The following is a 13,647-nucleotide window of genomic DNA, read 5'->3' as shown; positions in this document are numbered from 1 at the left end:
GGCACCGCTTGGGCCGCCCTGGCTCCTCCTCGTCCGAGGAACGGCAACCGCACAGCGGTCCCCTGGGCAGCTCCCGCAGGGTGGCCAGGCTGGACTCGGGGGTCCCTGGAACCCCGTGGGGCATGTCCTGGGCTGTGTCGTGTGGACGGCATCATGAATCAGAGGGGAAGACAAACAGGAAGGACAGTGTGTCCCCTGTCCCCTGGAGCCAGCACACATCTCTTCCCTGCCCGTGGCCTCTAGACCCTGCCACCTTGGGACCCCAGGACTTCCACCAGCCGCTGCCCTGGTTCTCTGGCCTCTGAGCCTGGACTCAGCACCCCGCCGGCCTCCCAGGGCCTCTGAATGCCCCCAGCCTCCTGGGATTTCTGGGCCTCAAGAACCGTGTGAGTCGGTTCCCTATCAGACGCCCCCTGCATAGCGGGTCTGGTGCCATCTCTCTCTGAAGGACCCTGGCTAATAAAGGCATCGACACCAGGCCTGGCACACAGTCCCCATCTAATAAATAGTATCTAATAAATGAGTGTCACACCAGCGACGACACCCCCCCCAGGGTGGACCGTCCACTCGTTCAGTGAGTTTTTATTGAGCACCTGCTATGCGCTGGGCACCTGGCGACTCACAGGAGCCCCAGGTGGGATTTACAAGGGGACAGAAGAAATGGGCTCATGGTCTAATGAAAACACATTCATTTTAAAAATCAAGGGTAAAAGACAGGACAAGCGTCCACGTTGGAAAGAAGCAAGGTCTGTCTGAAAGGATCGGCTCCCGAGGCCGGGGCACCCGGAAGGACTCCAGGACTCTGCAGCTGGGACCTGGGGGTGTGCAGGAGCCAAGACCAGGAGGGGCCAGGCCTCCTGGGGGACAAAGGATGCAGGAAGGGGAGCCACGGTCAGGGGCGCCAGCTGGGGTCGGGTCAGGTGACCACTTGTAAGTCGTCCTGAAATCAAGGGAAGCAGCTCCGGCTCTGGGGCTGGAGAACAGCAGCTACAGCCTGCGAGCCCGGTCCCCAGCCTGAGCAGCCGCACCTCACGGAGGTGGCCGGGCTCCCTGCTTTGTGCATCCAGGGGACTCCGGGGCGGGGGGCGCACATTCAAAGTCGCTTCAGTCCGACAAGCTCAGCAGGAGCAGCCCCGTCCACAAAACGTACAGAGCAGAGTCCCGGGGCTGGACTCCGTCTGCCCACCCCACCCCGCACCAGGCCGGACCCTCACGGGCACCTCTGGCTGCCAGCCAGCAGCCCGGAAGCCTTCGATGCCAGAAAAGCAAATCCTACGGCTGCGCAAAGCTGAGAAGCCTCCCAGTAACTGGCAAGGACAGAGCCACCGTCTAGACGGTGACAAGACACCCAGCAGAGAGCGCAGCGTGACCGGGGCCTGTCTGGAATTCCTGAACCCCACTGTGGTTTATTTGTCCATTCGCCACTCACTTGGAACTTGCCGGAGACGCCAAGAAAGACGAGTGACAGATTTCGAAAGTGAAAATTGGGACTAGAGAAAAATGATTTTAAAATAGGAGGGAAAGTCAGAGGGAAAGAGCAGAATCGAGATACAGGAGCCGGAAAGTCAGTTACCTGAATCGGAGGATGTGGCTCTCTGAGCTCCCTGGTGGCCAACTCAAAAAGGGCAGTGGAACATGAGCTCTTGGTCCCAGTGAGAAAAAGGCTTGACCTCAGAACCAGACTACCCCACCACGTGCCCCCAGGACTGGTGATCTGATCTAATCGGACTCAGTTTTCTTGTGTCCACAAAGGGATGAGAGGCCACTGGATCACCGTGACTTCCACATTCAGTGAAAAGCCATAATAAAATCCGAAGAATGGCTGATCTTTCTGCATAAGCTCCGGAATAAGAATCCCAGAGGGGCGTGAGAACCAGGCAATAACGGAAGTGAGAGGAGTGGTCTGTGGCTCACAATAGGGTGTGGTGGGGACGGGGGCAGGCGGGTGCATCCTCGCTGGTCTAGGGTGGACACTCGCTTCGCCTGGCGCTGCCCACCTTCTGCTTCTTAAGAGATCAAAATCAGGAATCTTTGTGTAAACTCTTCCAACTTTGAGACTTTGCTTTTGATTCCAATTTGCTCAAAGCCACGTAGAGGTCAAACATGGTCCCCTCTGAAGGCTGATTCCAGGAAAAAACACCAAATCCCTCCGGAGTCTCCCTCGGCTGCTCCTCTGTATCGGCCGGTTCCACCCACCACCGGCTGAGATCCTTTTTAGCTGTGTCCACACTGAACACCTCCCCACGTCATGGTTCCCGAGAGAACATGGTCCAACTGTCTGCGCGGTACCTGGATCATCGAAGGCGGCGTGAGGAGGAGGTGCGAAGGTTCTGTGCAAACGTCACACCTGTACGCAGGGGCCTTGGGCACCTGTGCACCCACGTGTCCTGGGAGGGTCCCCGGAACAATCCCCTGGGGACACGCGGATTCTTCTGTCCCCGGGGGAAGTGGCCATTCCTGGACCCCCAGCTAAGGACCTCAGGAAAGCCTCTCTCTCGGCAAAGGTCTGCCAGGCTCCCGCTGGACAGGCCAGCCCTGACTGTGTCAGGTGGCCGGGCAGCTGGGGACCTTCCCAGGCGGGGCGAGGTGTGCAGAAATCCTCCCTTTCCACCCACTTCTAGGCATGTGCCCAGATTTATCCCAACCAGGAACTAGAAGGTCCGCATTCCTGTCCAAGTCCTTCTCCTGTGTCCAGCCGCCTGGACGAGGTCCTCATGGCTCCTGACCTCACTGGTTTCCAGTTCAGCCAAATGCTCATCGGATACTGGCTCTGTGCTAAGAACTGGGAGCATTAAGATCAATGTCACAGGGCCACAACCCTCACAGGCAGCTGAGTAGTAAAATGGAGAATGAATTAATCTGATTCATCTGGGTGTAAGTTGGAGTTCTTCCATCCACACTGTGTGATCTTGGGAGAGTCATCTACCCTCTCTGTGTCTATTCCCTCATCTATTGAAAAAAAAAATGGAAATATAACGCCACTTAACTTGCAGTTTGTTGGGCACAGGACTGACCCATAGTGCTGCAAAGGTCATATGCAGTGCGCAGTTCTCAGGAGCGCTGTGCAACTACATTATGCTGCAGATGGGTTGCCCTGGGATTGCTCAGTACTAAACACAGACAGCTGTATGTGGCGTCCCTGGTTGGAAGGAGCGAATACCACGTATGAAGAAACAAGCAGGTTAGCTGCTGCTGGCACAGGAGCCAACTGGAAAACAGAACCCGTTGTTTTCCTTAGCGTCTCTTTTTCTCCATCTTTTCAGCAACTAAAGCAAAGCACTCCTGACAATCAGGGTCCCTCGGATTCAAGCCGTTCTCATCTATCAAACCTGAGCCGCCTGCGTTTCTCCCTCCAAGGAAACGCAGGCCACTCAGTCCTGAGCCTTGATTAATGTCTCTGCTGCTGCAGCTGCCACTCGCTCTGCGGCTCCTCCCCGCCCGGGCCCAGCCTCGCCCCTGGATTGAGGATTCCTGCCCCTCCAGGTCCAGGGTCCTTCTCCAGGGCCACGTGCGCTCACTCCACCATCAGCCCCGCGATTTCCTTTTCCTTTTAAGCGTCTAACTAATTGTCTTAGACGTTGAAACACAGCCGGCGCCCACTCTGGCTTGATTATTTGGCAGATGGCATTGGCTGGGTCTCTTTCTGTTGCATAGTGACAGAAAACTGACGGGAATCAGTTACGCAAAAAACAGTGCATCCATTGGTTCACACATCTCAAGAGTTCAGGAGTAGAGCTGGCTTCAAGCACGGCTGGACTCAGGCGCTCAGACAATCCTCGGGGGTCTAGTTCCCCATGTCTGCATGCAGCTGATCTCCCTGGTAGAGCCAGATGGTGGCTTTGGGGAAGCCATGCTCACTAGAGAGCTGAGGAGAAGCCTCCAGGCAGAATAAAAAGCTAAAGAGAGCACAGCTGTACGCCCCGTGCCCACTACCAGGACGTCTGTATTTGTCTGACTCGGCCTGCGGGGAAGCTCTGGGTGGTGCTGTTTGGGGTGCTCAGGATCAGACCAGGACCCTCACCTGCTCAGGGAACACCCTACCACTAGCCCCGCTCCCAGCGCTGAGGGGTTCCCTATCTCTGATCCCTGGTCTGAAGAGAGCCCCAGCCCCAGGTCTGCTCCCTCCTGCAGAAGTGGAAGCTCTTCCCCTTCCTGCCGAGCCTCCCCTTCCTACTGAGCCTCCCCTTCCTGCCGAGCCTCCCCTTCCTGTCCAGAGGGAAGCTGTCATGGGGCCGGGGTGCACACTGGAAATCCAGCCATAGGGGAGGCTGGGGCAGGAGCACCAGGCCAGCCTGGGCAGCCTAGCGGGATCCAGTCTCAAAATAAAAAAAACATACAAAGAGCTGGGGAGGTCTGTCAGGGGCAGAGCACAGAAAGAAAACAAAAGAAGAAAGGAGGCTGGGCTTGTAGCTCAGGGAGAGCGCTTGCCTACCATGTGTTCAGACCTCAGTGGGCCCAAACCTCCGCACCACATAAGAATAAAGAAATAAAATAAAGGTATGTGTCCAGCTACAACTAAAAAATTAAAATAAAAAAAGGAAGTTGTAGCTCTCGGTCATTGGTGGAGTGGATTTGACAGACAGTCCCTCCACCCAATGAATGATGGAGTGGGGTCCCTTTCAGCCCCTCCCACTGTTGGAGGGCTCTCAGAGTCTCGCTTGCTTTCCATTGCGAGGGGTGCATGCCCCTGTTATTCAAGGAATACTAAAGAATCTGTGTTTGCCAGCACGGTGGTGCACGCCTGCCATCTCAGAGCCTGGGAGGCTGAGGCAGCAGGATCTCAAGTCCAAGGCCAGCCTAGCAGCTTAGCAAGACCCTAAGCAACTTAGTGAGATCCTATCTCAAAATAAAGAATAGAAAGGTCTGCAGATGTGGGTCTGGGGTCAAGCACCCCCTGGGCTCAATCCCTGGTGCACCCCAAGAGAGAGTCTGTATTTTTTTATTATTATTATGAGACAGGATAACCTATTGTTGGAAAGTTTTATAAAGGACTTTACAGTTCTCAAGTGCTATTCCAAGGACCTTGCATGTACTGCACTTAAACTGCCCCATGAGGTGGACTTTTTGTGTGTGTGATGCTTGGGATTGAGCCCAGGGGTGTTTGTTTGTTTGTTTTGTCTTGTTTTGTTTTGTTTTTGAGCAGGGTCTCTGCTAGGTCCTCCTCGGGTCTGTGGAGGCAGAGGCTGGGTCCTCCTCGGGTCTGTGGAGATAGAGGCTGGGTCCTCCTTTGGCAGAAAGGCTCTGCAGAGGCGCACAGAGGGTTCATCCTCCAGTTATTGAGCACCTACTGTGTGCCAGGCATTGGCCCTGGAACTGGGAAGAACAGAATGTACCAGTCAAGAGCCCATGGGCTGCCCGTGGGGAGGGGCTCAGGTTCATTCTGTCAACTCACAGCTGCCCCCCAGGGCTGAGGGCTGGGCCTGCAGAGGTCAGCAAAAGACCAGGCCACTGGGACCTCCGAGGCAGATTCTCCCGCCACCCCAAACCTGGGAAACAAAGCTGAATTGAGAGTTGGCAATAAAAACAACACCTGATTGGTCAGATCTAAGATATTCAAGTCAGAGAAGGTTTAATAAAAATCTAAGACAGCAGGTGTGCGGTCAGCCAGGGGCTGGACCCCCGGGGGACCGCATCAGTAAGAAGGTGTGGTTTGGAGCCACCCTGCCCCAGGGGCCGGTGCTGGTGCACAAAACGTCCCCACCCAGGGGACAGGACCTTCTGTGAGGCTCAGAGACAACGTGCTGTGCCCAGGGCTACACTCCCAGCAGGTGGTGGGCTCAGAGGTCTGACCCCAGAGACTTGTCACTGCTAATGCACAAGTTTTAACATGCGGGACCGCCTAGAGAGAGAGGGGAGACGTGGCAGTTGAGGAGTCTCCCTCCTAAGAGGTTCCGGCAAGGCTCCGCCCTAGCAAGGATTCTCAAGGGACGTGGGAGCGTCCAGTGGCACTGGGCAGCTGGGAGCCCTCCCTGGGTGAGCCAGGGGGAGGCAGCAGCGTGGTGGCAGCAGGACACCTGAGCCGGATTTACGGAGGTCCCGTCCTGACCTCGCCACTCCTCCGCAGCTGGACCTGGACTCAGTACTTGGTCCCCACAGAGACCGAGCAGAGCCCACGCACCTGACGCACAGGATCCCCACAGAGCAGCCCCCAGAAGGAAGCCTTCAGAGCCCCCCGGGGACTCCCTGTGGAGAGGGGTGTTCCCGGCCCAGCTGCCCTCTTGATCCACCCCCAGGGGCCAGCCGCACCTCCTCTCCGCCACTCCAGCCTAGCCGCCACCAGATCCCCTCTGGGTTGCTCAGGACCCCGCAGCCGTCTCCCTGTCTGGGCTCCCACTGTCCCACAGTAGAGGCCCACGTGGCCCTCAGGCCGGTCAGCCAGCACCTGGAGTTATAATAAACTCTTATTGGCACGCAGCACGTCCACTGTGTCCACAAGGGCAGAGCTGAGGCCCTGCAGTGGCCCGAGGTGTCCACCCTCCAGCCTGTGCAGGAAATGCTCCCCCCATGGCCCCATCTGGGGGCCTCCCGGGGCTATGGGAGGTGGCTGGCAAAGTCCCAAGGGCCTAGCTCCTGATTTTGTGACTGGTCTGGTCTCTGCTCCCACCAGTCTGCTGTTTGCAGCTGCTGGGCTCCCCGCTCCCCGCAATGAGCCCCATCCCACCATCCCCCCACCGTCCCCCATCCCCCACCATGATCCCCCCATCCCCCCTCATCATCCCCCCTACCATCCCCCCCACTGTCCCCCATCCCCCCCATGATCCCCCCCATGATCCCCCCTCACCATCCCCCCTCATCATCCCCCTCCCACCATCCCCCCACCATCCCCCTCCCACCATCCCCCTCCCACCATCCCCCCACCATCCCCCCTCATCATCCCCCTCCCACCATCCCCCCTACCATCCCCCCACCATCCCCTCCCATGATCCCCCCCATGATCCCCCCTCACCATCCCCCCTCATCATCCCCCTCCCACCATCCCCCCTACCATCCCCCCACCATCCCCTCCCATGATCCTTCCTCAGGCCTCTGCAGTGCTGCTCCTGGGTCTGGGAGCTCCGTGGAGGCTGGCTCCCTGTCACAGAGGGTCCCAGGCTAGAAGGGCGTTCCCAGCTCCTTCCTGACCTAGAATAGCCTGGTCACTAGGCCGTCCCCAGCTCTATTTGCCTGTCTGTCTTCCCACTAGAAAATAAGGTCCCATGAGAGCGAGGACTTGGTCTTCATCCAATGCCCAGAATCCAAACCACTGCCCGGCACGGAACAGACAGCCACTCCCCAAACTTTTGTTGGGTGAGTCCATTTTTTTTCCCTTCCTCCCCACAGAGCAAAAAAGCAGAAGCTGGACTTCAGCAGCTGTGACCCGGGCTAGATACACAATTCAGGGACCTGAGAAAGTTTTCTTTTTTGTTGGGGGGGGGGGGGGACTGAGGATTAAACCAGGGCTCTTTACCACTGAGTCACATTCCTAGTCCTTTTTTAAAATTTTTAATCTGAGACAGGATCTCACTAAGTTGCCGAGGCTGGCCTCAACCTTGTAAATCTCCTGCCTCAGCCTCCTGAGTCTCTGGGATCACAAGCACGCACCACTCCTCCCAACTAGGAACCATTTTTTTTCCAACTCAATTATTTTTAAAAATTACCTCGCCCAGTGCTGGTAACATCAAGAGTGTGGATGTCAATGGCTGAAAACCCTTTGGAAAACAATAAAGTAAAAAGCATCTAAAAACCGTCAAAATGTGCTGTCATTAGACTTGGCGTCCCAGCTCCTGAGAATTTAAAGAAACAAGTCGGTGGTAGCAAAGGTTGTTTGGCATAAAGGTGTTTACTGTCTTATTACCTGAAACAGGAAAAAAAAAAAAAAAAGAACCTGGAGCAAGTTAAAAGTCCACCGGCATCCACAGCCTGTAACCACGGTCATTACGAAAACTCAGTCGAGACACAGAAAAAGGATTATGATAAATGAAAGGTGTCAAATAAAACTAGAATATATACTAGGGCTCCAAGTAGGAAGCGTCTTACTAATGAGGGCGGGAGTCAGAAACAATGAACATCCCGTGCGCAGGGGAGTCGGCCTGCAGCCCATCCAATTCAGTGCCCAAAACAGCAGGACCAGATTTCCCAGCAGCCTTTGCACCGGGGCAGCACCAAGGATGGGTTCAAGTCTCCAGGACGAGAGTGGAAGCATCAGGAGGTGCCACTGGGCTGTTCTGGCCCATGAAATCCCACCCCACGTGCTGCACCAAGGTCTGAGGGGACTTTAGAAGCCACATGGAAGACCAGAGACCCTGTGAGCTTGAGCACCAAAATGACTGCAGAGCACAGGCCTGCCCCTCCCCTGGGGCTCCCCTGGGACCACCCTGAACTGTAGCATGAGAAATAAATAAGCCCCTAATCTATGCATGTGTGTGGGTGTGCCACTAAATCTGGGACTACTTGTTACAGCAGCATAGCCATCCCTGACTAATACACATATATGATGAGGGTAGTTGGGAGAACAGTGACACAGGGGTTGAGACCATAGCTTTGAGAGTCGGGAAGACTTGAGTTCAAGTTCCAGCAATGGCATTTACTATTCCCAGGAAGGTGTTTAACTACTCTGACCCTCTGTATCCTCATCCATTTGTTTTGAGAATCGAATGAGAAGATTCTACAAAGTCCTTAGCACGGTAGCTCGGATGACAAGGGGCTCAGCCCATGATTCAAGTCCTCCTGAAGCCCAGCTGCTTCTGCGTTCGGCCCTGCGTCCTGAGACATTTCCCTAAGCTCGTCTGAGCTCTGTTTCTAGTCCTTGCAAGCAAGAGTGCCACTGGATACACTGCCCCCAGGGGAGATGTCCTTCCCCGATCCTCACCCAGGCAGAAGCTGTCCAGCCTGGGCAGGCCTAGATGGGGCTGGGGGCAGTGACTCAGCGTCCTCCTCGTCGTAATGACAGAACAGGGTCCAGGAGCCAGGTTGTCCCCAGCCAGTCTTTTCCAAGGCGCAACCCCGTCCTTGGCACCCAAGTGGGTCAAGCCACGCTGGATACAGAAGACACAGGCCAGGCAGGCAGTGGCCAGTGGGCTGTCCTATGTCCCAGACTGAGAGCACTTCCCAGATGGCACCCCTGGCAAGCCCTCAAGGCCAGCAGAGGCCAGTGGTGCCCAAGAGGCAAGAGGCCCAATATGGTGGGGAAGGGCTGCAGTTCTGATGAAGAGGGCATCTGGGTGGTCTCATCAGCACCTGTCCACTGTCCGAGGGGCCCAGAGCAGCAGGACAACAGGCCCAGTTCATACAGGACGCTGGGCCAGAAATGCGGCCACAGCCTTACCCTGCACACGCATGTGACACACAGACAGCTGCCTTCACATCTGTCCCACATGCATGTTCCTCCCAAACTCAACTCCTGCTGGTCACACAGCCGACGAGGGGCCCAGGTGGCACACAGCACACCGGAGGGCACCTTGTCCATCACTGCTCGCACGCATCAGGGAGATACAGACACCTTTGATCAACTCCTTGAGTCACGTCCCCAGCAGGGTCCCTGCCCGTCTGCAGACCCCACAGACCAGCTCCATGCAGACGGCCCCCCAGCTCCCTCCACAGCGCTCCTAAGGCAGGTGGAGGTGACCACTTGGGTGGGTGTGGACGTTCGAGGAAGGGAAGTCGGGGCCGGAGGACGCAGACGGGATCAGCACTGAGAGGGGAGCCCCTGAAGTCGGCCTGGGCCTGACCCCAGGAGGGTGTGAGCTGCACCACCAAACTATCCCCTCCACATTGCAGGCCAGCTGTGCAGGGCCACCTCGGCGGTCACTGGACCACTGCTGAGGCAAGCTGGCCCTCTGAGGCAGGTGCTCCCTTCCAGGTGACGTTCCAGAGAAGGGGACAGCTGTGAGCCTAGCAGCCAGCACGCCAGCAGCCGGGAACAGAGAGTCGGCCAAGCAGACAGGACCAGGCAGGGCGCCATGAGCTCTGCCAGGGAGACCTGCTGCCTCTCCCCAGGGGAATTTTTCAAAATATGGAACACTTGGCACTGACCAGTCAAACCAGGCGCTGTGAGCAACTCGAAAGACTGGCTCTAACCAGCGGGCACAGCTCACCAGTGGGCAGCATGTGTCAGCCTTGTCTCTGCAAGGGCTGGGCCACCAACACCGTCCTCACGATCACCCCATAACGCTGGCATTATCCCATCTTACTGCTGGACAGCTAAAGGCTCAGGGACACCAGACAGCCCTCCCCAGGTGGCACGGCCCCGTCCGTCACAGGGCCAGCACTTGCATGCAGACTAGTCTGGTGCCAAAGCTGGTACACATTTTCAGTCGGCCCCATTGGGTCATAGAGATCCAAGAGACTCAAGGTCCCTCAGTGTTGCTAGGTCATGATCTCGTGGTCGGGGGGAATGGAAAGACAGAGACCAGTTGTGGTCCCCTGTGGTGTCAGAAGCCCCTCTTGACATTGCACAGCACCAATGTGTGCCAAGGCCTCGGGAACCAGATGAAGGCAGAGGCCTGACCCCCCCCCCCCCCCCCCCCGCAGGAGCCTGTGACGAGAGACACATAGGAATGAAGTGGAGCCTTCTGGAGCAAGGACGGTGCAGGCATTTGATGTTAATGATCCATTTCTGCTGTTAACGGACCAGCTCGGCCCAAGGGCTGTTCCTCTCCCCTGCTGCTAAGGGAAGCACGACTCTGCCCCTCCCAAGGGTCAACCAACTTCTTCAGGAAAGAGCCAGACAGCAAATATCCCGTGGGCCTCACAATCTCTGTTGCAAGACTCAACTCTGCCAATGTTGGCCATCCAAAGTGGCCATGGATGCACAGAAATGAATGGGTGCAGCTGTGTTTCAATAAAACTTTATTGACAAAAGCAGGCCACCAGCTGGATCTGACCCGAGGCTAGGGTTTGCTGACCCCTGCTTATCCCACCCCTGGGCATTTTCAGGTGGGCCCATGAGCAGAGCCAGTGCTGAGCTGTTCCACGGCCACAGGGCATGACTCTGACTTGGACTCTTCGCCTGCTAACTTTGGCCACTGGCCAGGAGAAGGTCGAGTGGCCAAGGTCAGATGCAGTACAGGTGCAGGCCCAAGACTGGACCAGGTGAGACTCGCCAAGTTGAGCAGGTAGTGCAGCTGGTATTTGACCATCTACTTAAAATAAACATCTAAGCCTCTTATTTAGAACAGTTTTTTAAAAATGGCAGATAACAGAGTTCCCGCCGGTCCCACATATTCATGTTATCATTAGCATAAGTCCACACTTGATGCAAGTTTTCTTTGTTTTTACTGAATACCCTCTTTCTGCTCCAGACCAGCCAGAATGCCACACTGAGAATTTGAGTGCTGGTCAGGGTGTGGACTGTCCTCACCGGGATGTCTCGAGTGCTCTTTCTATAATTAGAGTGGGGCGTGTGTCCACAGGAGGGTGCTGCAGAGGCGAGGCTCTGTTGTTACCCCTTCCTGCCTGCCCACTTCTCTGGAGATGCCAGTCACTGCCAACACTCCCCTCGGCCATCTGCGTGAGCGGGCGGTGGTCAGCTTCCCCCTGCAGTCGCTCCTCCCGCTTCCTTCACCCGCGCTCTCTGGACACAGCCCACACCTCAGATGGGGGATGAGCTCCCCGGCTCGGGGATGGCGTGGCACAGGTCGCTGGAACTCCTCTACACAGAGGAGGCTCCTCCCCACTACCCGATCCTTAGGTCCACATGGAACCATCGTTCCAGGCCCGACCACTGACCGCTCTGGGAGAGTCCCCACCAGGGCCGTGTTTTGCTCTGGGTGACCCTCCACAGTTCCGAGGTTCAGAAAAGGAATGTCGTGTGTGGAGACGTGGGCACAGCGTCGTGAAGGCACTCGGGGCACGGGCAGTGTGTGCCGCAGGCCGCGTCCTGCAGTGTCGCCTCTGGACCACGAAGCACAAGGCTGGTCTGTCCCTTCAGCGCAGTCCCTGATGACAGGACTCCTCGCCTGAGGCCTGCAGTGACCCTCAGGAAGGGCTGGGGGGACTCGGGGACAGTTGGCTTGGTGGTGCTCTGGGCTGAGTAGGGTGAGGGTCGCGCTTCCTGTCCCTGGTGTGGGGTGGGTGCTCGTGACAGCTAGCCAGCCTCAGGATGCCCCCTGTGACCCACACTGCCCTGGTGCACCGTCCCCTCCCTCGCCAAGCCAGGCTGTCTCCATGTGACCCGTGGAATGTGGCCGGGGTGAGTGGTGACGTGTGACTTCTCAGGCCAGGCCATGGAGGAATTGTGCTCCAGGGAAAGCCACGGCCCTCCTAGGACCCCGGGACCCCGGCCAGAAACCAGCACACCTCGGCCTTGGGAGTCAGCCACCACGGGAGCAGGTCCTGCAGCTCAGTTGGGTCTCCAGATGTCAACGGCTGTGGCCCCCATCTGACGGCCACCACGTGGAAGACCCCGAGTGTCACTGCACAGCCAGGCTCCTCCCAAGTTCTTGACCACAGAATCCACAAACGTGGCATATGACTGTATCGTGCCTTCTGGGTTCAGGGGTAGCAATGCCACAGTAAGTGACCAGTGCTCAGCAAACATCTGTGCCTGAGTGGACATCGGGAAAAGGTTCCTAAGAAACAGACATGTCTCTAGTGCATAGAAGTCGTGGCTCTTTCGGTTTCAGTAACAGACCCCCAACTCCAACTGCCTTGAGCAAATTGGGGCCCTCCCTAACTGTGAGGCTGCGAACCCCAGAAGCGTTTGGCTTCATGTGCACTTGGATCCTGGGCCGTGAAGCTTGGTCCTGGTGGTTCAGCTGGGGGCGTCCTGCAGCCTGATGGGAGATGCTTCGCGGCCTGGCCATCCGTCATGGAAGAGTCTCCGCTTCCCTGAGTGGCTTTGACCAAAGGTGCCATTGCTTCAGTTCATCTGGGCCCGGGCAGTTCATCTGGCCCCAGGTGGGATCCGGGAGCTGGCCACCCTTCAGTTGGCTCTCAGGAGCAGGGACCAGCAGTCTGCACTGCTTCTGACCTTGTTACTGTCTTTCCACCAAGGAAGGTTCTAGACTGGTTCTCTAAGAGACGGCCTCGCTAGAGACTGCCCGGCTCATCCTTCAGCCCAGGCCCACAGCACCCCACGGGGAATCATGAAGGCAGCCGCGCCTGCAGGCATCCCTGGTCCCCAAGGGCCAGCTGATGGCTCCTCCCTCCTTTCACCTGCCTCCCTCCCCAGATGGGCCCCGAAGGGTCAGGCCCCAGGGCCGCAGCCCAGACGCCCTCCCTGCTGCTGGAGACTCCAACACCAGGACCTGGCCCGAACCAAGACATCAGGCATCACCTTGGGGTGGCACTGCCTGGGGTGCCCGCGTTCAGGGGTCATGACCTTCTCAATAGGCCAAAACGTGCAGCAAGTGCGTTCGTGGAGACCCTGCCGTGCTGGACCGTTAACTCCTCAGGGAAAGGTCTGTCTCCCGCCACTGCCACCCTGCCTGGGCCCTCCAGCAGACAGTGCTGACTGTCCACCAGGTCAGAGCTGTCCCAGGAGAGCAGCGGGTGACAGGCAGAAGCCAGGCTTTCCAATGGCCTGAGAAATGCCACAGGTAGACTTGGGCGCTGAGGTGACCCAGCCAGCAGCAGGAAAGGCTGCCACCGTGTGGTGGCCTGGAAGCTACGGGCACTGCAGGGGGTTCCTTGTCTTCCACAGCCCCCCTCACGCCCAGATAGAGAGCC

This window comes from Callospermophilus lateralis, chromosome 19, assembly GCF_048772815.1.
Source record: "Callospermophilus lateralis isolate mCalLat2 chromosome 19, mCalLat2.hap1, whole genome shotgun sequence".
In the NCBI taxonomy this organism is placed as follows: Eukaryota; Metazoa; Chordata; class Mammalia; order Rodentia; family Sciuridae; genus Callospermophilus; species Callospermophilus lateralis.
Note: the sequence above shows the minus strand (reverse complement) of the source record.